This window comes from Pygocentrus nattereri, chromosome 1 (genome assembly GCF_015220715.1).
Source record: "Pygocentrus nattereri isolate fPygNat1 chromosome 1, fPygNat1.pri, whole genome shotgun sequence".
In the NCBI taxonomy this organism is placed as follows: domain Eukaryota; kingdom Metazoa; phylum Chordata; class Actinopteri; order Characiformes; family Serrasalmidae; genus Pygocentrus; species Pygocentrus nattereri.
The window spans coordinates 13,559,340-13,582,648 of record NC_051211.1 but is presented as its reverse complement, the minus strand read 5'-3'; the positions used below and the strand labels follow the sequence as shown (position 1 = coordinate 13,582,648).

At 40.7% G+C, this 23,309-nt stretch overlaps 1 protein-coding gene across 2 annotated transcripts in view; it reads left to right on the top strand.

Moving 5' to 3' along the window:
- The first annotated feature begins 2,829 nt into the window (after positions 1-2,829).
- The window catches only part of myh9b (myosin, heavy chain 9b, non-muscle), a 58,237-nt gene continuing 37,757 nt past the window's right edge, over positions 2,830-23,309 (top strand). Inside the window, exon 1 of one of the 2 annotated variants that reach the window (XM_037542430.1) lies at positions 2,830-3,044. The gene's annotated coding sequence lies outside the window, so the exon portion shown is untranslated. The remainder of the gene's footprint in view (positions 3,045-23,309) is intronic. The other variant, XM_017717319.2, reaches the window with a different exon arrangement.

The following is a 23,309-nucleotide window of genomic DNA, read 5'->3' as shown; positions in this document are numbered from 1 at the left end:
ACATATTGTATGACCTCCACTGTGCATAGAACAGTCTTCACTTGCATTTCTAAATGTATCGCTGAACATACACTATATTTCCAGAAGTAGTCGGTCGTCTGCCTTCACACGCATATGAGCTTGAATGACATCCCATTCTTAAACCATAGGGTTTATCTTCCCCATCTGGGAAGGCTTTTCACAAGAGTTAGGAGTGTGTTTATGGGAATTTTTGACCATTCTTCCAGAAGCACATTTGTGACGTCCGACGCTAACATTGGATGAGAAGGCACAGATGGCATCCTATCACGGTTCCACGCTGGAATTCACCGAGCTTCTGAGAGCGATCCATTCTTTCACAGATGTTTGTAGAAGCAGTCTGCAGGCCTAGGTGCTTGGTTTTAAACACCTGTAGCCATGGAAGTGATTGGAACACCTGAATTCAATTATTTGGATGGGTGAGTGAATACTTTTGGAAATATAATGTATTCCAGAGCCTGTGCAGTGATATCCATCTTGGAAGTGTACTGGTTTTTAGTGCACTGCCATCTCAGGAATCGAAGGTCATGTGAATGCAGTTGAGGTTTTCAACCTTGCTCTTTATGCACAGAGATTTATAGAGACTAAGACTGGTGGTCAAATTTAATCTCTGCTGTTGTGTGCTATCCGGTGTCGACCACAGGAGGATGGGTTTCCCTTTAGAGCATTGGTTCCTCTCAGGGCCTCTTCCTCTTGGTCTTAGGGAGTTTTTCCTTGCCACTGTCACCACTGGCTTGCTCTTGGGAGGTCTTACTAGGATTTTTTTCTGTAAAGCTGCTTTGTGACAATGCCTGTTGTAAGAAGAGCTATATAAATAAACTTTGGCTTGACTTGACTTGAGATTTCTATGGATTCCCTGAATCTTTTGATGTTATAATGAACCATAAAAGGTAAAATATGGAAAATCATTGTACATTCTGCTTGGGGAACATTGGATTGCTGGATTTTAGCTGATGCATTTTTGACAAAGTAGTAAGTCATGACCCATGCTAATAAAGGATGAAGCCATTCCTGGATGCCTTTACACAAAATCATGATTGCATCACCTGTTTATGGTGATTTCACAACGTTCCCTGTCTTAATTTGCCCCATTCCAACTTTTTTAGAATGCATTGCAGGTATGAATTTCAGAATGAAGGTATATTTATAAAGAAATATTTAAATAAACGATTAAGTAAAACACTACAAATCTTGACTTTGTACTGTTTCCATTCAGGTACAGGTCAAACTAGATTTTTAAATCACTGCTTTACAGTTTTATTTGCATTTTACCCACAGTCCCAGCTGTTTTTTAAATTGGGTTTGTACATTCAGCAATTTATCAGTATATGAACTAAAGTTTGTTAGACTCTGTTCTTCTCTTTATGAGATTATCCATTCATTCATTTTCCAAGCCGCTTCTCCCTCAGGGTCGTGGGGGGGTGCTGGAGCCTATCCCAGCGGTCATTGGGCGGAAGGCAGGATACACCCTAGACAGGTTGCCAGTCCATCGCAGGGCAATTTATGAGATTATGTTAGTGTAAAATAAAAGCTAAACCTTAAAGTGAGAGGTGATACAACAGCCAAGCAGTCCAGGAGCTGAACCCACTGAACAGAATGAAATAGATAAATACGAAGGACAAAGATAGAGTGAAAAAGTACATTCCTTTCCACAAGAAACCAATGTGTAATCATTTAAAAAATGCCCCAAATGGGACAAATCGATGTAATCACATTTGATTACAGGGAATAGAATAATTACACCTACAGGTTCTAGATGTTCACACAGAGATGAATTCCTGTTTTGCATGTCTTTTGCAGATGAATATGAGGTCAGGTATGTGGAAAATTCCATTCATCATCAAACAGGCATACTATGATCCGGCTAGAAGGAAAAAACACAGACATCTTTATTAAGGCCTGATACCATCACCTGGAACAGGCTGCGCTCTAACAAACATGTGTAAAAATGATAAGAGAACCAACACTGCTTTTACCTTTTTAAGTGTATTCACAAATCAAATGCTATCAAACATAGGCCTGCCATTTAAAAACAGTTAAAAAATTAATGTGAAAAGAAAAGATAGAGAGATTAAACTAAATCTAAGAAATGTAATAATTACCCATTTTGAAAGCCTTTAAACCGAAAAGACATAGGCAAAGACAAATGGGGATTTTGTTATCAATAAATACCATAAATATACTTTCTGTTAAAATAAGCCTAATAATAAAAAAGATCATTCCTATAAAATAAACAAGCAACGAATAAAGAAAAGAAAACGTGTGTAAAATAGGGAGATTGAACTAAATGTAGGCCTAATGTAGAGCACAAAAAAGTGGAAAAAAAAAACTGAGGAAAAGGGAGGTGGTGGTGTTGGTGGGGTGTTGTGGACTGCATTTGTAATTCCTGGCATTCCTCCGTGTTTTGTAGGAGTGTGTGGAGCTACAGGCAGAGTGACACAGGGGTCGAGGGCTGCTGATGTAGTCCATCCTGCACAGCCCGGCTACTTATATGGTCATAAAAGTCCTTGGCTTGCACATACCGTCCTCATTAACCATTAAACTCTGGGAGTGACTCGTTCAGGCTCTCCCAACCGCCTCAAGTTCATTCTACTTTTTTTCAGACTTGCCCCTCCCGCCCATTTTCCCACTTGACCAGTTCTGATTGGCCGAAATCTTTTGCACACTCGATGCTGAGTGGCTGAGAGATGCAGTGGGCGTGGTGTGCAATACACAAGCCCCGCCCGCGCTGGACCGCACCCCGAGCCGAGCCAGTAGACGAGGAATAGTGCGGGTGGAAGAGGGAGGGAGTGAAAGAGAACAGAGAAAAAAAAAAAGAAAGACAGTGAGAGAGAGAGAGCGAGTGAGAGAGAGAAAGAAAGAAAGAAAAAGCCGATAGAGTGGAGAGAGAGAGAGAGAGAGCGCTCGCTAGTTTGAACAGAGGTTGCAGCGGACTTGGAGGAGGTTTTGCAACGCTGCCACGACCAGGATAACAACCGCAGCCCCCCGTTCTCGTTAAGCCAGCCCTGAAAGAGCGTGGAAAGCAGGTGAGTTCAGAGCTTTGCCGTCCATCTTCTCGAAAAAGCGAAGTGCACTTAACTAGGAAGGAGGGCAACTTGGCCACTTCGCTGGGCGGGACGTACAGTCGCAACTCCTGAACCGAAGTGATTTTTACAAACTTTAGTAGCCACGCGCGCTCTGTTTTCTGATATAGACGGGCTTTTCGTTGTTATAAGGCGCTTGGTGTTGCTAACTGAACTGGCGAGGCCAAAAAGAGCAAGCAAGTCACAGGAAGCAACAACTTGCTCGCATGAATGAGCTGCAAAAAATGGAGGGAGGAAGACAATAAACCGAGCCTGTACCGCAGCCGAGAGTCTGTTGGACGGGTTTGGAGCCGCGCAGGCAGTGCATTAGTGTGATTAGGGACTTCAATTTGAGGATAGTTCGGCTGCTCTGTACCGAGGGGGCTTTGCTAACCGACTGACTGCACTCGGATAGTTCATAGTGTTGCACGCGGTGACGTCACCGCCCGATTCCGGTTATCTGGCTGAGTGACGTACAGCGTTACCGGGAGACGGCAGTGTTCTGAGGATCCCTTAAAACGGGTCTTTTAGTTTGAGGTTCGCCTGAATAAACGTGGATCTCCTGTTTGCGAAGTGACTAGGTTTAAAGCCCGCGTAGGTTGAGGCACACAATGGCCATATTTTACAGGAGAACAAAATAATTGGCGTTTGCCTAACGATATTGAGCTACTTTCTCAAAAAAGATGGTTCTTTAGTAACGACGTTGGTTCTGTGTACCGCCGTGAACACCCAGAGATCCATGTGCGTGGTGAAATGGTTCTTCAGACTAATGGAGAATGTGTTGTTTATGGTATTATATAGGTTAGTACCCTTTTGAAAATGGTTCTGTATAGCTCACAAAAGGGTTCTTCTGTTGGGCAATGTAACAAAAGCAGAGCTCTTCTTGGTGCTACTTAGAACCATATACAACACACTCTCCATCACTCTGAAGAACAGTTTCACCATTAGGAAGCTTGACTGTTTTTAGATTGAAAGCAGAGGAAAGTAGTGTGTCACTGATCTGCAACCAGCCAGATCATGTCTCACAAGTGAGGTACGTCAGCAGGGAGTTGTGGAAAGCGATTCTGGATCCGCCCTGAACCATCTGATTGGATCTCTCTTAGCTACCATGCTGTTGTATGATAATCAATATATGTTAAGTAAAGTGTGACCATTTGCACAATGTATAAACAGGCTTGGATAACAATACTAAAGTAAGCAGATTTTATGATGATTGTGACATTTTCTACAATCTCACAATTAATGCAGTGTTAATAAGTGGCTGTTGCCCTTGTAGGCCCTGAGTCTGACAAACCTTTCTGGAGTAACAAAGTACAGGCACATTTACAACTTCACTTGTGTGTTGTACCACAGTGTGTTCTTTGGTTTTGTAAAATGTAAGGTTGCCGTCAATTCTGATGCTTTGTGGTGATAATGGCTCTAGGGATGCCTGGAGGGAGGTTCAGCACCGGCAAAGTTCTGGGGAATGTGTGCACACCCTGATTTTGTCCAGCCCGACCTCAGGGATGCAGAGTTAGCCTGTAGTTAGTGTAATTATGCATGCCTGTGTTGCCTGGTTTTGCGGGTGTCTTTAATTGTACCAATGTGGGACCATAAGTCCCACTCCTGAACCCCAAATTTGGGCACAGCCAGCAGACATGTCTAGTGCCAGCATAGCAGAGCTTGTTGGGTAATAACTAGCTGTCTTTGTCATGGGGTGTCTGAAATGGGGAGACAGAGTAGTATGCAAATGAGCCTCAAGCTAATTACTCCTTTTTTCCATTGTGTGCAGCAGATCCTAACCGATATCAGATGTTCTTGGTGTGTTTTAATGAACAAAGATGTTCATGTGATGCATCAAATTGAAACCTTTGACCATGACACATCAAGGGTTTGTCATTGTGTTAGTACATTACCAGGCATATCAAAATTGTGTGTTCATGTGGTTCACCCCTAAGACTTTATGCGTGTGGCTCATCCTAAATGGTCCACAGTTTTCATTCACTGTTAGCTACTGTAGTAGCAAGTGCTTGTTCAAGGGCCTTCTTTAGGTCATATCCGGATCTCGCCTCTAAAGTATGACATTCACACTTGGGTGTGACTCTCACATGCACACATAAAGAGCCATCAGGTTCTTTTTTCACGTTCTTGTCTCATGTCAAAAAGGGAAGAGCAGTGTAGGAGTAGTTTCATATTGAGCAGTGAAATGCGACCATAGTGTAAAGTAACATCCTCAGTGTCGCCTAAGTTGATAGAAATGTGGTCCCAGTTTTATTCTGGTAAATCACCCATGTAGTGTTGGCCTAGGTGCACACACAAAGCATGCTGGGTCTGTTTATACCTATTTATCTTGATGTTTAAGGGTGTGGTTGCATTCCTGTCTTCCTCTGCCTTGAAAGACATAACAGATAAGAGATTGCTTTCATTTGAGATAAGGTGCTTTTGTGTGCTGCATAAATTGTTAGATGAGTTAGATAGTACTGTGCAAATGTCACAGGCCCCATCTTCCATTTCCAGTGAAAATGACCAGGTTATTCAAAAGAGCACAAGATATATAAAATAATGTAATCTCAGGAAACTTCAGTTTTCCTAAGAAATCAATAGGGACTTTTTTTCAACACTTTCAAAGTTCAGCCTGCTGCTCATGATCCAAGTAATTTGACGCAGTCAGTGATGTAGAGGTCTGGACTGGGTGGACCGTGTGATGTTGTGAGAACACCAGCAGCTTTGTTGATTTTGCCAGTGTCTCAGGGAGGGTTTCGTGACAGCTACGCATCCTTTCAGTCTCAGTGTTAAGTTGTCTTCTCACAGTGGAAAGATTGCAAACACCTGTGGATTTTTTCAGATCTGAAGCAAGATTGGAGCTTGATTTTTCTCCTCTCTCTGAAAGCACTGGTGACCGTTTTGATGGTCCACCAGGTCTTGCATGATTGTTAGAAGTCAGATATTCTCTATATTTTATAGTTGATATGCTTTAATTTCCACTCAGATAGAGCATTCAGCATTAGAAGATTACAATATTTGAACCAGAAGCTTCATAGTGTCCCAATCTGTTGGCCTGAAGCTAACATGCTTGTCATGACACGGTATGACATATTGTATTGTTGTGTCCCTAACAATGTATTCCGATTACATTAAGCTGTGTCTTTGTTTTTATGTAATGTCTTATCAGCTGGAGCTGTGTGTTGACCACACTGAGTGTGTGTTAGGGGTTTACAGGCACCTGGGCTGACGTGTGTGTGTGTGTGTGTGTGTGTGGTTGACCTGATTTTCTGCCTGTGTGAAAGTGACCCACTTGAAGTGCACCTTCTATGTTTTTTCCTTAAAGCTCATCACTCTGTTTCTGTTTCATTTTTTCTTTATCTTTATTTCATTTACATACTTCTCTCTTCCCTCCGTCATCCAGATGTGATGGAAAAGCGTTTTTTTTTCCCCCATGTGCAGTTGGTCTAAATCTGTCAGCGATGACGCAGCAGGCGATATGAGAGAGAGAGAGAGAGAATGAGAGAGCGAGATGTGCTGAGAGAAGGGGTGGCATGTCGACTCATGTCTGTGACTTTCTGCCCTGCAGTGGAGAGGACGGCAGGTTAATCATTGACTGTCTGGTCTGCTCTTTTTGCCTCCGAGATAAGCCGAGTTACGATACAGTGGTGTGACCTCACTGTTTATCTGTGGGCTTATATACTAGGGCTGAACAATAGGGACCAAATGCTACATGTTATGATTGTGATACACATTTGCACTGTATTAAAACACACTGGTGAATCAACAATGTGATCTGGTTGAAGATTTGCCTGCATTACATTGGCCAAAACAATTAATTTTTTTGCACACATTAATTTGTCAAAGCATCCATAGAGGCTCATCATAGAACTGTGATTATATGCTCACAGTACATGGTATTTTGATTAAAGATTGACTGTTCAAAGTGCTTATTTACAAATTAAAGCCTTCTACGGTGTCAGTACTGTGATGACATGCAACTCTGTTCTATAGCAGTTCCTTATTATGTTCATTGTTGTGCAGTAAGTGAATAGGCTTGATGAGGGTGATCTCAAGGCTAAAAGAAGGACTTTTCAAATACTTCCCACTTGTACTGGACAAGCTTGTCATTTGGCTTAAATTATCTGGTTAACAGAGAAATCCTTCTGTGTGTAATAACCCCCAGGTGTCTTGCCCTACCCAGTTAGAACACGTCCTGAAATCACACAAAGCTAATTAAAATACCCAAGGGGTTTTTATGGCAGTTGCTGAGGCACAACGGAAAAGACATTTAGGTACAAGTCGCTAACTTACACAAGGCTTGGACTTTTGCTAAGCCTGTTCAAATGCTGAGGATCAGAATGAGTCAACCTAGCCACCGCATGGATCAGCTAGAGTCATACCAGGATGCTGCGGTGTCATAAGATTAAAGTCTAGTCTTAAAGTGGACCAAGTCATGCAGTGATTCTTCAGGCAAAAGGAGAAGTCTAGGCCCCTGTTTAGGCTTAAAGCAATCAAATTTGCACGATGAAACAGGGGGAACCCCTCACCCTCAATGTATCTGGTGGTTGATCAGTCAAGATATGTTTGTTCTCAGAAGTGTGCTTATTTATTTTTGTTCTGAATCTATAAGGCTAGTGCTATTGGAGCTAATGAGTAATATAAGTTTATAGCGCTCTAGCATTGTGCAAACTATGCCTAAATCATCACATGCTTTCCTCAAGCCTAATTGAGTTGTTAGTAAAAGCCTTGCAGCCTTAGCACAAAACTAAAGAAGCAAGCCTTGGACATCAGACATTGTAGCTGGGTTGATCATGAACTGGGTTCATCTGAGTTTAATCTTCTGCCAAAAAACACACAACTGTATGTCACCATGCACCATGCAGCTGAAATATCGCGTGCGTGTGTCAGTCATATGTCTTCTGCTTGTTTTTATTACCTCAGCTGACATATGATGAAAGCCTAAATGCTGTTGATGTCAGATATAAAACACATCAGCACTGCCCTGCAGCTGTTTGTTGTTATCCATGTCTGCTCTAAAGCTGTGCCCCTGCCAATTCTCTGAATGAGTGATATGCTTGAATTATACAGTATGTTCCTTAAAATATTGCTTTTTGTCTCAGTACTAAATATGGGCATGGTAATTTGAATATAGAAATGTCTTTTAGTGTTTTTAGTGTTATTTCATTGAATATTTGAGTAAAACAGTTTTGTCTTGTAATTTTTTAAAATACCTGATTTTGGTCAATTGTACTACATAGATCAGTAGTTTTTACTTGAAAGGTACTTGAAAGCTAACTTTGTTCTTGCTCTGGTTTAATAGTTTTTGGTGTGGTTCTGGGAGTTTTTGCTGTCTTGTGTTTACAGCCTAAAATACTATCTTGTTTAATTAATAAAAAATTATAATAGACACATTTTAAGTTGTCTAACTTTATTGACAGTCATGAAAGATGGGCTCTATTAGCGATTCACAGTACTATAGTCGTTTCGCTTAGCCCATACATCCGTGTTAAACACTTCCCAATTTGTGAAATGGTGGACACTTTGGAAGATTGCAAACATCTTCCAAATGTGAGGTTTTTCTTCAGGGCCTAAATGCAAATAGAATCATGTACACAGTAACACAGTAAACAAATATTATAAATTTGGTATTTTTTTATATTAAATATGCACATATTTAAATAGCAAAAAAACATTAAAATGCCCTTGCCTGCCCTACTCATTACCAGCTGTAATGTCAGCACCAATCCAGCCTTTTCAAGTTTTATCCTTACAACTATATTCAGTTTCAGCTAGCCTGTGGCGGTGCGTCATTGCTGGCTGAAAGCGCTCTCTTCCTCTTCTGTTTGGCGTCCATTCTTCTTTTGTAGCAGTTCTCCTTTTTTGGGCTGCCTGCCTTCCCAGCTCAGTACCTCCCTTCCCAGAGCACACCTGTACATAACCTCATGAAGAATACAACAATAGCAGGAAACCAGAGCGGATTGGCTAATCTCCAAACAAACAGGCCAACGTTGAAAGCTGCTCTCCAGCGACACACTACATCCTGATCCAGCCTTTCAGACGTCTGCAATCACAAGCTGCGGCTACTGCCTTTTGTCTTTTGCTGCCTTTTATAAAAGCTAATAGGGATGCTGCTCTGATGATGCAATTAAAAAAAATTGGTGTTGTAGTAGTGAATGGTTGGTAGTCTGCATGATGATGCATTTTTTTTAAAAGCTCGTACTGCTGTCTCTTGCAATAAGAAACAGAGCTTGATGGACACACCTATTTATATGCCATTTCTTTCTTTTTTCACTCGTTATAAATGCTTTTGATAAAGGCTTTTTAAATGTATTTTTCAGTAAAGTGTTTGGGAATCTGACAAACATTTGTTATTGTTGCATTAAATCCAGTTTTATAAAATAAAACCGATTACTTACTTAATCTCCAAAAATTATCACTAGATCGCTCAATTACTAACATTATGAATAGTGACAAGTGCACCTATCATGTTTGTACATTGTGATTTTATACTTAGTGGTTTGGGTTTTAATATAATAATTAGCTAAATAATAAGCTTACCAGACAAATCACATGTGACTGAAATGTACCCAATAGCTTGTAATACCCCCACGAGCACGAGTAACAGCTGGTTGCAAAGGACCTGCTTTGACTTCTAGAAGCAGTTTTTGCCTGCAAGCAAAGCGATTTTTATTCACAAGCCATGAAACACGTCAGCGGGCTATGTCAGTCAGTTTCACCTTTCGGCTGCAGTTCTAACGAGAGTTTTCTATAGACTGGGATTTTTGCCACTGCTTTGACCGTATGCTTCAATACACCTGCAAATTCAGCTACTTCCTTCACACTATGGTCTTTGGCATGCCTAAATACAATCACTTAATCCAGTCCTTAACCCCATTTCCACACATTGAACAAGAGATTCCATGCACTGTACCACCTTTTCTCGATCTATGAATCCTGTTGCACACCCGCAGGTATTTATAGCCTGATCAAAAAGAAATAATCTGCACACAGATTCAGATATCATTGTGCAACCCTATATTTCGTGTATGTGTTTTGACGTAGCTTATGTTACCTGTGGTTTTCTCGGTGTATATATTTGATGTGCAGTATGACAGTAACATTGTGATTAAATTGTCACAATACGACAGTGTGCATCCCTGAACATATAATTTATATCGTCTGTAATGGTAGAACACAGACCTGAACTGCATGTTTCATTAAAGAGAGTAAAATTTGTCCCGTTTAACTGGATTTAGTGCAACACAGTATGTGAAATAATGAATAAAAGTTGTATTAATAGTGTTTCATATTTTTTTTTTCTTTTCTAAATGTAGCTCTACTGGTGCCCTTTTCTGTGTTCCAGCCGATCAGATGTCTGAAAAAACTTAATATTTTGATATATCGTGCATCATGAACATTTCTTGAAGTATTGTGATGTATTTTTGGTATATCACCCTCCCCTTTTTTATGACTTTCATTTCAACAGCATGTGGTGTAGTTCTTGATTCGTCTATATGATTTGAACTGAGTTTGATCCACCCTAAGGCCTACAATGTGAGTTCCTGTGCTAGCTTCGAGCACATGTCTCTTACAGCAGGGTGCTAAAGCACAGTGATGCAACTTCCTGTTGGAACAGGAAGAAGGCTTGTACTTCAGAAGAGTTTTTTTGAACTGCTGATCTCTGATTGCCCTCATGATTGGGGGAAAACCCATTTAGAGACTTCCTTTTGTGCAGGAGAGCGAGAGTCACCGACAAAGATCATTAGTGCGTAGTGGATGGCTGGTTTTGTGGAGCTAATGGAGAAGGACAGGTTAACATTTACACTGTCACGAGTGTGTGTGAGAGGATGGATTTTGCCCAGGGCGTGGCATCAGACATACACCTGTTTGTGTGGGTGTGGGTGGTTTGTTTGGTTAGAGGTTTTACCCAACACCCAAAATTTAAAAAATAAGGCCTTCTCTATTTTTTTTTCCATTATATTGTTTAGTTGCGTTTTGTGTAAAGCAGCTCATTTCTTTAAGCACTTTAAATGAAAGGTGCTATATGAACAAACCTGCCTTGCCTACAGAGCTTCCTCAGTGATGGGGGGGGGGGGGGGGGCAGCTTCTCTGGAAGGTAGACTGGGTTTGGTTCATGGATAACCACACCACGCGTACTTTGAGACATGATTTCACCCTCAGTGAGTGCTAACCAGGAGTGTCCCACTTCTGCAGCGATAAGCTCAGGAGGGTGGCGAGATAAGAGATGACAGAACTAGGCAAAGAAAGAGAAAGAGGGAGAGAAGTGATGTGTAACCTACATTAAGATTTGAGTACATGATGTGATTTTCAAATCGCAAGAGAATGCATTATTAAAACTGCTGTCTTAAGTTAGTAAGAGGGAAAATTTAACTAAACACAGAGCCTGTGAACTGACTGTGTAGATAAATTAGATCAGTCTAAGGCACCGATCACAACCACAACATACTGGCATTTTGGCGCACTACAATTTCAGTGGTCAAGCCTCAAGCCAGAGGCTTGGTCTTCATGGCAAAAAGAAGGCCTGAACCTTTTATTTACAGAAAACAATCTCAATTTAAATCACAGTTGCAATTTTCATGAAAAAAAATCACCCAAAAATCAGCCATTTTAAATGTACAGAAGTTGGTTCTCCATTGAGGATGTGTTAACAAAACATGTCATTTGTCCAGGGGTGCCCACACTTTTGCCTACGACCGTTTTATTTTTGTAGCTTGCTGTATCTGTATTCAATCACGTATTCAGTGTTCTGCTGTATAATAATGTCCTCAATTATAAAATGTCATGTGTGTGTGTGTTTAGTCCAATTATGTCAATACCAATTGGTGATTCTATCACTATACATCATTACTTATTATGCAACCACACTTTGCAGTCAGATGCATTAGTATTGCAAAGCCCAACATCCCTATAACAATATTGTTCAGCCCTAATCAACATAATGCCAACCATAAAACAAAAAATCAAACAATATAAAAGGGCAAAAACTGACCACAGATTATCGCTCTTGTCACGGTCATGCTCAAGTCTGACTTTTCATGTCTGCTCTTATTAAGCTAATCATACTGGTGTATTTAGATAGCCTAAGCTACCACCTTCACATTTACTCACAGAAAAGCATGTTGTTCAAACTGAACTTTGATCACATTCCTTGTGTTTAGAAAGGCTGCCAAGGTTTCTCACTCACTAGATACATATCTGAGCTTTTCCTTGATGCCTTACCAAGTGGTCACATTTCAGCAGCATGTTGTGATTTTTAATTTGGACCACACTCATATATTGGCACAGACAAGTCTTTCTGCAAATGATTACACAGTAATGATGGCGTGGCCAAACACTACAGTTATTGGAAAAAGAAGAGAAGGGAGCATCGCACTCCCAAACTAATTAGCAGGGTGCTAACTGCATATCTAAATCATCGACCTTTCCTCAAAGCTGGTCTCAAAGGCTTGGGTTGTTGCAATTATGTGGTTTCTGACATACTGTTCTCTATGCAAATGGACAAAGTCAATACTATTAGTACTGTTTCTGCCCATTTATATAGATACCAGTATGTCATCCAGTATCAGAAACTAGATAGGCAAGTCTGTTTGAGGCAGCTAGATATAATTTGAGACAAATGTGTGAAGGCATGCAGTTTGGTAATTGGTGGGGTATAAGCTTTCCTTATATATCGTTAGCTTTGTAGATCTAGGACAGAACTAAAGAACCAAACATGTCTGACTGATGAACAACTTTTGGGATGAGGGAGAAAGTTGTCTGCATTTATATTACTGTCACTTTAAGAGAAGATCAGGTATCTGATACATGGAAGGAAAACAGTGTCGGACGTGTGCCATCTGTTATTTTGCCCACAAGGAGAAAGACGGGCATTCCGAAACGTCACACTGCAGTGACAGGTGAAAGTTGATAGAAAAACTATCCCATCCTTTTTCAGCCCTCAGCATTCTTTCCCAGCCATTAAAACCCACAGGTGTCTGAGTGATTTCTAATGGAGTCTGACACGGTTTCTATGTTAGAACAGTAGACGTCTTTTATTACTGTTAGACCTGTCTGAGTGTAGTTAGTATAGGGGTCCAAGCACTGTTGCGATCGAAATATATCTGATTTGTTTGTATGTTGTAGATGACTTTGACCATTGATGGAGTCAACATAATCGTATGGCATACCAAGGCCTTGTTTTTAGGTAAAGCTTAAATGTTTAATAGAGTACCTTGATTAACCTAATATAGCAGGGCTGTGATCTTGTAACAAGAAAATCTGGTGACAACCATGAAAAATTGTGGGCTAAACATGGGTGGGAATGTAGACTTATTAGGGTGGGTACAAACTGTATGACATTTCTAAACAAGTCCAAGAAGTAGGGGGTGATGGTACGGTCAACATTATTCAATAGACAACAAGCCTCTCGTTAGCCCATGGATGTAATACAAGTTATCATGGATGAAGAGCACAACCGAAAATCTTTAATGCGTTACATGTGATAAGAATTACTAGCAAACAGGTGTTTCTGTAGCTAGCTTGCTTTGTTCTGTTTGATAGATTGTACCCTGTACGTTAAAAGAACAGACTAATGGATTTTGGGGGATGGTATTAGAAGGGCTGTACCCTTGTTTGCGACAGGTTTCACCACAATGCAGTACCAAGACTTTAATTATTTGTCCCCAGATGTGCATTCTATTTATAAAATTATAAATTGATATTATAAATATTTATAAAATCACACCTGGCCCAGTGGGACTGTGAATAACCATGTATATTAAAGGTGGGTGATGTGACAAAAACGCAATCACTACATTTCATGATACACTATCGCTAATATTGTCACACTAAAAATCCAATGATTTGTAATCTTTGTTTTGTGGTAATGAAACATGCAGGTGAGAAGAGATCAATTACGATATCCACAGTATACTTAGAATAACATATTGTGACCCATTGTAAAGTAATTTATTATTATAACAGTAAATATTGTCCTTGTCCAGCCCTTGCGTAGCTCACCTGTTTAGAGTATTCGTCAGGATGTTTTTAAAGCTGTCACAACCTCATCCTTATCCGGAAAGAGGTTTTTCTGTTAATTGACATTTTCATTAATAGTATAATCTATTTTTTAATCTAATCATATTTTATGTTTGTAATCATTTGAACACAGCTTTTTAATGAGCCTGCAGTCTAAACTGACAGGTAATGTGGGTCCAAGCACTGTTGACTAAAATATATCTTGATTTATTTGTATGTCGGCACTGTTGATCAAAATATATCTGATTTATTTGTATGTTGTAGATGACTTTGTGACCCCTGAGGGCATCAACATAATCATAGGCAGACCAAGGCCTTGTTTTTAGGTAAAGCTTAAATGTTTAATAGAATCTTCATTAACCTAGTCTAGCAGGGCCATGATCTTGTAACAAGAATATCTGGCAATAACCATGAAACATTTCTGGCCTAAAACTGTGTTTATGTTAATGTTATTTGTAGCCTTATACCATTTTGTGTAGTACAAATTTTCATCTCTGAAACCTCATTAGTTTGACAGACACTTGGTCTTACTACAATACTCAGCATGTGTTACCCACATACATTATGCAACCATTGAGAAACTCTGTGGTGCCAACCATTACTGGCTGCTAGCTGTTAGCCAGTGAGCTGTAGGCTAACAAACACAACCAAGCTGCCAATAGTATAACTATTACATCAGTTATCAAACAAAATTGTAAGATAAGCCAGGATTCTGTCTTTCTTCTGCACCAAATGGGCACCAGAAGCAAGTTTTTGCCATTTCAGCCAGAGAAAAGAGCCAAACCGAGATAAGGTGTCTAAATAGCCAGGTATCTGCCTCTATCTTTAACTTTTAAAAGATAGAGCTTTTTAAAAGGTTTTTAGCTTTTAGTTCCCCTGAAATGAGTAATTTCTGTCAAGAGTCTACAATTGTAAGATGCAATAAGTCCAACTTCCTAGCTGTAAAGTATGCTATCAACCGTCCTTGCATTCACCAGGTAATAAGAAAAAAGATCCCCAAAATAGTTTAATATAGTTTAAAATAGGACTTTCACTTTCCTTCAAGATGCTTCATCAGAAGAGGGTGGAGTCTTTTAAATGGAAAAAATCTCACTCTAGACTATTGCAGTTAGAATATTTACAACAGATGTATCGCTAGTTGAATGTTTCATTTTAGGTCACTTTAAGGCTACAGAACACACGTGTAGACATACATGCATGATGCTGGCTTGATGTGAATGCTGAATGTGAGGCTCATTCACTGAGGCTGTTCTGATAGCTAGGAGATGTGTGGAACAGTTTTAAAGATTGCTGAGTTTGAGGCTCGTCCTGATGGGCTGCAGGCTTTTCAGTGCTATTTTAAAGCCTAGTTTCGGGCATTCTCAGGAAAGCGCTGCATTCTTTCTCACCCGGCCTGTCTCTTGGCACTCAGCTGAAGAATTCACACAACAAAGTCCTTCAAATGGCAAAATAGTTTTCCCTGCTTGTCATTTCCTTTTTCCACTCCCTCTTTCTCCTTTTCTCCACCTCTTACTCTTTTGCTCTTACTCCCTTGCCTCCATCTCATATACTCTTGCCCTCTGTAGCTCTCTCTGTACTGCCTCTCATGCCCTGTACATGCCTGCGCGCAACCCTCTCTCAGTGAAGCAATCATGTGGAAATGGAATGGAACGTTTGGGCAGGTGTAAATGCCATTCAAGGGAATTTAGTTTTTAAAAAAAAGTGAAAGAGGACAAGTGAGTGTGAGAAAGGAGAAGTATATGGTTAAGTGAGAGTAGTGTGAACAGCCACAGTAGCCACACTTGCAACCCACTGCAAGGCCACCAGTGGCTGCGAGGACAAATCACGACTTTATAATTGTGTAAAAACAAAGTGAGATTTGACCGATGCTGCATGGGTTTTATTCAGCTTTTGGGTTGATGATACAGTGGGAAAAGATGTTGTAGTTAAAGACATAACTACTAATGCACCATCTCCAGTTCTAGACTAAACAAGCAAACCTCAGACACCAGACATCTCTTTGTGGATCACAGTTCTGGCAATCAGGAAAACTCTGTACACGGTCATTTTTGACAAAACTACTCCTTTTAAAGCATAAATAAAGGAATCTCTGAAAGAACAATCATTAAAACAGCCACTGAGCCCATGTTGGTGGGGTATGTCTGTAAAACCGTGCTGAATGGTCCTCTTTTCCACGCTGATGCTCAGATTTGGCCTTTTATAGCGCTCCACAGTTCAGCGACAGCAATCAGCTCCAGATTCTTCAGCTTTATAGCCTTTTCTACTGCTGAGCGTCCGGGAGGCACTCGACTGGAATGGAATGAAGGTGAAGTAGATGAGAGAAGAGAGGGGAAAAAGGGTGCGAATGAGCGAGGGAGTGAAGGCTGGCCCTCACGAGGAGTGGGTCATTCCAACATTGCCGCAAAATCCTTTCATTCCCTTGTGCTGTTGCATCATTTCCTGTCACATACTGAGAGTATGTGAGCTAATTTCAGTCCTGTTAGACAATTCAAACAAGTGAACCCATTTAAGGAATAGTTTGGAGAAAAGACAACTGTACCCAGTTCCCCCCTTAAATGGACAAAAGTACAGGCAAAATTTGAACTTCAAATTGCTTGCCATGCGATTTATTTCATCCTTGTGCACAATGCTAATAATCTTTTAGCTATTTGTTGTCTGCATTAGCCTCATAGCTCTAGTGTAAAGTGAAAAAAGCAAACATTAGACACCAAACCTGAATGCATGTGGGACAAGGGGGAGGAAACTATATATTTAATTCCTTTATAGACAAACAGAGTCCTCATTCAATGGTTATTCAGAATGGTTTTATGAGTCAGAATGGCTTACAGTGGTGGTGATAGGAACCAGACATCCGAAGAGTTTAATGCCTCAATGTTCCCTCACAGAAAGCTGTTACACAGTGTGGTTACTAATACACAGAGACTGACTTATTGTTATCAACGCTGTGAGAGATCCTCAGAAGATACGTGTATGTTCACTTCACTGCATACTTGACAAAATGGCTATATTTGGGTGCTAGACATTGTGACCTCTGGTTCCCATCAACACCACTGTAAGGGAGGCATGCATGTTTTCCTGTTATCAACTTTCACATCACACCGCCCTGAGTGACTTTATTTATATCTGAAATATTGAGGTGAACTTCTCTCATTTTCTTGTGCCCAATTGATTCGTATGTATATTTGCTAAGCCAATAAAAAGACGAGGGCTGAGGGTGATGGATATGTCTGGTCTTGAGTCAGACATGGTAGATGGGTCAAGAGATGCCGATCTACAGCTGACCGCTGTTGTCTCTCTGTCCTTATTGAGGGCGTTGTTCGCTCGTCTGTGAAACGATGGCACGTCGGACAGTTAAAATTAGCAATGTGGAACTCCCAGGGGTGTCCCAGTGTGACGGATTTAACTGTGTCAAGACTTTGAGAGAGGATAGGACACAATCTTTCTTTCTTTCTCTCCCTTTCTCTCTCTCTACATTTGTCTGTCCTCTTGGTTTGTCTGTCTATCTTAAAATTGCTGACCAATCTAGCGTAATTGGAAGAAATACCATTACCACATCGTTATCTGACCGACTGTTCTTATCATAATGATATCATAATGATTCCTCATTTCAGATTAGTTTTTTACCATTAAACTGCATATGACCTCATTAGAACAAAAAACCTCCTATTTTTGTTTTTATTGCAGTGCTTTATATGCTTATCAGTCCAAATCCATAAATTGTTTTACAATTTCAAGGAATAGTCTGTATCCTTATCTACCCACATATAACTGAATCTGAAGCTAACACTACTTCTTTCCAACATGAATATGGAGAGATTCAGGAGTTTCAGAAGCGATCCCTCAGCCCTGGAGCCGCTCTGTCATTACCCTCCCTTTCTGCTGCTGCCAGTCCAGCATGCTGGTGTGTAGACAGCGTGTTTGCATGAAGCCTGTGTGGTTTTATGTCCCTGTGCCACGCCCAGCTGATGGTACACTCTGATAAAAAAAAAAAATCTCAGCTGGACGTGCCAGGCCTTGCCATGCTTAGTTTTTGTTACCGGGACTTGGCTAACACAGGTGACTTGAATTTCCATGTCGAGAATTTCTCTGTTAACAAACAGTTCTGCAATTCCAGAATTTTAGAATTCCCAGTGGAGTGTTCCAGACCTCTAGATGTAATGCGGTAGAACTTTCCATGTATTAGTGTACAGTTCTTAAAATTTTACCCCTTTTAGAATTCAGTGGAATGTTCCCAAACATTTTGTCATGCTGTAGAGTTTGACTTTTCTTATACCGTTATGAATTTTAGAACTTTGGAATTTTCAGAGAACTGTTCCAGAATTGTCAGAGTAATGTTGCAGAACTTTCCTTGTATTTGTACTTGAGTTCTCAGTGGAATGTTCTTAAGAACACCTGTTCGCATACCGTTCTGAAATTTTAGAACTTGGGAGTACTCAGTGGAATGTTGTAGAATTTGCTTATTTCTCTGCAGTTTTTCTTGAATTTTAGAACTTTACAATTTTCAGTGTTCCTGAACCTTAAATGCAGTGTTTTAGATTGACAGAGCATATATTTCAGGTATTTTACAACTTTGGAATTCCTAGTGGAATCCAGAACTTTGTGTACAGTACTAGAATTTTCTAACTGTAGAATTCTCAGAGGAATGTTCCCAATTTTCCGTGTAATGCTATAGAATGTTTTGGTTCAGCTGTGCAAAGCTACAGAATTTGAACTAAGTTCCAGAACTTTCCACAGTGCTAGGACTAAATAACCCCAGGTTGTTGTTTTTAGTTTTCTTTTAGCTTTCTTTCTTCATAATGCGTGCAGGAAATATACTTTGGTCGTATATTACGCTTGGTCTTTATCTAAGTATGTGTAAAGGTCAGGTGATCCCACCCTCTCTCCTGTACATTCTCTTATGCTTAAAATTCCACATTCCCACTTTCTTCCCATGGATTGAAGTACTGTTCTCTCCAGCAAGGGCAAACTTTGATTTATTGTGGATGTTAAATCCTCCCGTTAGGCACGCCTGACCACAAAGAGAGAGAGGGAGACCTTGAGAAGAAAGAGACCAGTCAGAAGGGGGAATAGAGTGAGATTAAGGGGCAGGGCTGTGCGATCTAGATTAAATACCACATTGTGATAATACAGCTGCATATTCACGCATGCGCTGTTGTGATTTAGCCTTGTAATATACAGTGTAAACTCAGCAAGTGAATAGAAATTGTGAAGTTTGTTCCATGTAGAGAGCCACTATTTTGTCCAGGAGTGCTGAAACTTTTACATATGACTGCATGTGAACGCAATAGAACACCCCTGGTAAGGAGCATATTTGCATATTGCAAATTTCTACTGTATTGTTATTGCCATGGCTAATATCACAGTAATGTATACTGTGTAGCCCTAGAAGGGGTGAATAATGAAAAGGAGGGGCTTTAGGTGAGAAACTGTTAATTCCATTGCTCTCTCATTTTTCCCTCTGATAAGGTATGAGTATGGCAGGAAAGCAACCCTGGCGGTCTGGATAAACAGGGACAACTTACCAGAGTGAGAGAGCTGGACCAAGGCAGAGGAAGACAGCTAATTTTAGGGGTACAACATGTTATAGTGCAGGAAGTGGGGGATGGAGTGGTGATGAGAGTCAGCTGTGGGGTTGGGGTGAAGAGACTGTGTTTGTTTGTGCGTCTGAGGAGGGAGGTCGTGAGATGGAAAAGTCCTCCGGTCTTTCCTCTCTTGCTGTGTGTGTTTTAGTGTATGTGTTAATGCAACATGCTGACTGATAAGACGCCAGATCAGGATTTTCACACACGCATGCTATGCTGCAGCACAGTAACTGTCAGTCAGAACCGGAGACAGCTGTCAATCAGAGCCCCTAACTCTGATAGGCTGCCTGAACAATTAGGGTTATAATTGTGTGCATTAAATTTTTAATTTTACCACAATTAGAGACCACTTATATTGACTCAAAATGGAAAAAGCTGAAGTTCCCAAAATGAGTTTAATAAATGATTAAAAAGATTTGCACATCAAACAAGGAAGCTGCTGGTGTTCTCAGATCAATGGACTGACCACCCCAGTCCAGACCTCAACATCATTGAATGTGTTTGGGCTTCCTTGGATCATGAAAAGCTGAAAATGCCAGCTACTCTGCCAGATCCACTCTTTGCATGAGTGTTTTGGATTTCCTGGACTCACTCTGTAACTCTACTCCAAATAGCCTGGAAGTACATTATGCACTGATGTCACTTATTCCCCTTACACTGCAGTGGAGCACAGCCCACCTGGTGCCAGCCAGGCCAGCAGGAAGTTTGTCTGACTTTTCCATTAGGCTTTTCTCAAGAGCCTCCCATTTGGCTATTATAGCTTTCCGATAGTATTGGGTGTAATGATCAACTTAAGGCAATATAAATTGACCCAGAGACATGTTTGGTATCTGAAGTTTGTTTCTTTAGGTTTGCAGTGGAGCTACTTGGCTAATGTGTCTAACAAGTAAAGGAAGTTTACAGGCACAGATTAGCACCATGCAGACCCCATACCATCTCAGACTTGTCTCAAACCATGCCAAGATGTTAAGTAATCTCAACTAGACTTGTTTTTGTGGTTTCTGGCGCTGTGTACCAGGGTACTGTCACTATAAGAACTGACAAAATCCAGGCCTCAAAACGGCTACCATTGTTTCTAGCTTTGCAATGTCTATTATTTTGTAACTTTTACAGAAATTAAAAATATAACAAGAGCTATGGGAGTTAAAATAAGGGTTTCTGGAGTTCCAAATAGAAGTTGAAAACTGGCCAGACTTTTTCTTTTTTTCCTTTGGTAAGAAAATGTAAGGAGATACTAAAAGTAAAAAGCAGCTGATTTTCCCCTGAACTGCACTGTTATTTGCAGCCTTTCATATGCTTATGTGTTTAGTTCAGTAAAGGAATTCATTTTTTGAGAAAAGGCAGAGATGGTGAAGTACTTTCTCATTACAGCTGAAAACATGCCATGTGCAAGTGCTAGCTTTAGCGGGCTAAGTGTAGCAGTGGGAGAGGGCTTGTCTCCTGTGGAGCAGGAATGCTAATGGCTGGAGTGAAAGCGAGAGCTCTACAGGCTCAGATAATTGCCTTCCATATGAAGCCCTGGGGAGCTGCTCGGGCTTACGTAAGGCCTCCGGCCCAGTAAAACCCGTCTAGTCACCTCTCGCTAGGTTAGAGAGTCTTTGAAAGAACTGCCGAGCATGGGAAAGGCAGAGCGGCCTTGTCAGGGCTTGTAATGTTTTTGTTGTTTAACTGAAGTTCTGGCTGCACGTTCCCAAGGCTTTGTTAAGCTGCTCATGCTCATTAGGGGAAAAGGGCATTGCACTGCTGTAAAGCCATGCTCTAATTCAAACTCCCATTCAGGAGTGATCACGCCTGCGCTGCTAGCGTTAGCATGCAAGGGTAAATGCCTGTGAAGACTCCACCTTCAAAGTGAAAATTTAGAAGGGTTATAGGGTCAAAGAGGTCAAAAGAAACAGCCGTTTGTTTTCTGAAGCCGAAAGATCTACTGTTCTACTGTCGCACATGGCAACAATTATTGCTAATCGCTAACAAAATACTATAAACAGATTTGTGAGCAGAAAAAACTGCTGCACTGCCACCAGTTCTCCCCCCCCCCCCCCCCCCCCTAGAAAGAAGCATAAAGGCTGCTAAAGTAGGCTAAAAGCTAACATACAAGGGGCTGTAGGTCATTCCACCAGAGGGTCTCTGCTGCTGGGTAGCAGGTAGTAAAAAGCACACCTATACGACACAGGAGGCATTGCAGCACAGCACTGATTGACAGATTTATTGAAACACAACTTTAAACACAATTTAGTGAATATCAGGTTTGTCATCACCAGCTTTTCACAATCTTGCTGTTTGTGGGCCAAAAGCTGTGGTTGAAATACAGCATAAGCTGGAGAATTTATCATTTCTCTTGAAGAGTTTAAATTGCCATTGGCTGCCTTGATCCGTGTAATTTTAAAAAATGTAATTAAAATTTTTATATATGCGCCTGACTTTAATGCAGTAATAGTAAGATGCTGAGCACCTCTACCTGACCACTTCAGTTGAGGGTCTTTTTAGGATTCTTTGTAGGTGTCCTGTAACACTCTGGTTTTTATTGAAATCATAAAATAACCATAAAACAACTGTCCTGAGTGATCTCCCGTCCCACCAAGTGCTATATTGTCCATGCTATCTGAAATCCAGTGGCAATACAATTTCTGTTACGAGTCACACTCTTCCCACAGGTTATAAGGTTACAAATATCTCCCCAAGTCCATCTCTCGCGCTCTCTCTCACTCTCTCTCTGGCATAGACACACACGGCACAGACATGTTACTTAAAAAGGCACAAATTGTTTAAAAGGCCGTCTTGGAACCATGTAATCAGCAAAGTCGTTTGTCCAAACCACATATTTAAACTGAAAAGGCCAACAAATGGTGAACATTCTGCTTAGAGAGTGAGCACAGTTACATGACTTACAGGAATGAGGCAATGCGCTGTTTCCTGACCTAATCTGGTCTATACAGAGATTGTGTGTGTTTGAGAGAGCGAGAGTGCTTAACAGATTGTGACCTCCACATTCCTGAAGGCTTATGTAAGATACATGGGCAAGCTTTTTTTTTGTGCTTTAAGAAAAAGAGGGGGCAAGGCTTTTTTTTTCTTTGGGTAGAAAGTCCATTGCTCATCAAAACAGCATTATACTGACCAAGCAGAAGTTTACCAAAGCTATTCTTAGAATACCTATAGGGCGCTGTTTCTATTGTAGTAACCTGTAGAGCCGGTTTTGGCAATGCAGGATAGGCCTAGTGTTGGGTTACTGCACAGTTAGTGTGGAGTAAACACACAGCTGAAAGTCCTTATATTAAACCAAGTCCTGTTCTTATAATGTGGACAAATGAGTCTGTATGTTCAGAATGTTCGGACTGTGTGTGTTGTGTACATGTTAGTCATGCATCCAACAATAGGATTTATTTTTTAAAAATTCCATCTTTTTGTTCACATCAATGCGAAGTATGGGGCAGGTCTGATCACGTGCTTCTGTAAGCATGCGGTTTTGTTGTGTGACAGTCTTCTCACCACATTATTATTGTGGGTGGGGCTACAAAGACTGTTGCCATTCTTGTTTTCCAATACCAAAACAAGCTGCATAATGCCATATTTACATGATGCATTATGTTTAACTGTTAATCTACAATCTCTGATCTCTGAATAAGTTTGCATTTATGGATTGTTTAAAAAT